Source organism: Rosa chinensis, chromosome 2 (assembly GCF_002994745.2).
Source record: "Rosa chinensis cultivar Old Blush chromosome 2, RchiOBHm-V2, whole genome shotgun sequence".
NCBI lineage: Eukaryota > Viridiplantae > Streptophyta > Magnoliopsida > Rosales > Rosaceae > Rosa > Rosa chinensis.
This window is the reverse complement of record NC_037089.1, coordinates 14,325,572-14,327,373: the sequence shown is the minus strand read 5'-3', so window position 1 is coordinate 14,327,373 and position 1,802 is coordinate 14,325,572. Positions and strand designations below refer to the sequence as shown.

General features: G+C 35.6%; 1 long non-coding RNA gene across 1 annotated transcript; it reads right to left on the bottom strand.

The window, feature by feature from the left end:
* Window positions 1–343: 343 nt before the first annotated feature.
* Window positions 344–1,179, bottom strand: LOC121051574. Its single transcript, XR_005806122.1, has 3 exons — window positions 1,044–1,179; window positions 571–645; window positions 344–480 (listed from the first exon to the last, which is right to left on the bottom strand). It is a non-coding gene; the product is annotated as an uncharacterized LOC121051574 (long non-coding RNA).
* Window positions 1,180–1,802: the final 623 nt, after the last annotated feature.

Genomic DNA, 1,802 nt, shown 5'->3' with positions numbered 1-1,802 from the left:
TAGCTTACAAATCCTATTAATGAATCAAGTTATAATCCAATTTGCATTCTGCATAATAGATGATGATAGGTCCACTTTAGTTCTAACACAGCCAATGTCGAACCCACAGTCCATATTCAGAAGAGAATATATCCAGCACAGCTGAGTAGGGTGCAGAATAATCAATTCTAACAACTCTCAAGTGATGAGCAGATTCGGAAGGGTCAAAAGCCAAAGCAGCACAAAAATGCTGATCATCATGGTTTTGGTGGACACAGGCTTTAGGTATGGCAACTTGTTGTCTTGTGATGGGATATTGCAAACATAAAACTGATAAGTTGTGATGGGATATTGTCTTGTGATGGGATATCAAGTTGCAGCCATTTAGGTACTCATCACGATCAGTGGATTCAGCAGTGGCACCCGGCTTATACCATTGTCGATCAAAATACTGCCAATGAGACTTTTTGGATCTATACGATTTTCTGTCATAAAATTGACCTCCGCAAATAAGAGTGCTTTGCAGGTTAATTATCTTCCATGGCATGATAATTATATAAATTAAGAGATATAATTCATACGATGCAATACCTTGTCTACGGTGGTGGTGCTGGTGGTGGCAGTGCGGAAGAAAAGACCCAAAGGAGGGGACTGCGCCCAAAATCTCTGCATCCAAATACCAGATGTTATTCGGTGCCATAACCTGGACACGCTCATGCATGGCACCAAGTCCTTCTCCGATGATAGTCTACCCAAAATCTCAACCCACAAATCCTCGCATAAATCCCCCATATACACAAATCAATTTAGGTATATTAGAAAATCAACTAGATACGTATGTACAAAAGAAAAGAAGGACGAGCTGATTATATATACAAAACCATAGATTTGTTTGATTGGAAATCGCCGCCGGAGTTTGTATGAGCAGACATCTGATCTATTTGTGTACTCTAAATTTTGCTTATAGGAAAATGCATAATACACCAGATAAAAATTGGACAATTGGGGGCGAAGTTGAAATTAACAAACCATGTTTCATTACACTTGATAAAAATTTTGCTTACCGGAAAATGCATAATACACCAGATAAAAATTGGACAATTGGGGGCGAAGTTGAAACTAACAAACCATATTTCATTGCACATGAAAATAGGTCATTCTTGTCCTGAACACGTAATGGAAAGCCACTTCACAAAGTAGGGACAATGGAAATCGCCGCCGGACAGTATACTAGGGTTCGTGGAAAGTTTATTATATTGTCCCAGACCATGGTATAACTGGGTGGTTTGCGTTGATGATGTAAATAACTCATATGATTTATACTTATTTTTGATTGGCCCATATGATTTGTAGTTTAGGTCTGAGTCGATATTGGAGAAATTTCTTCAATTTAATCAAGATTATTAATTTATCGGACATTCGTTCATTGAGGTTTACTGTAATTAAAAAATTTAATCATTATGAAGGAGAATTGACTCAATCTATCTATAGTATTATTAAGAGAAGATGTTTTGTTAGCAAAAATTTAAAAAATTGACAGATTAAACCTTGAAAGATTAAAAAAAATTAAGAATAAATTAAATCACAAGGGTAAATATGATAATTACAAAATAATTTTTTATTAAGAAAATTAAAAAGAAATGATCCCACAACCCACTTTTCTCTTCCACTATTTCCTCTCCGCAATACTGAAAGAAAAATAATACAATGTTCAAGTAAATCCTTATTTGTGTGTCTGGCCCAAACTCTAGGTTACTTGACCTAGTGGTAATAGGGTTTAATTAGAAGGATCTAGATATTCCTATTCAATGTATGATTACCTT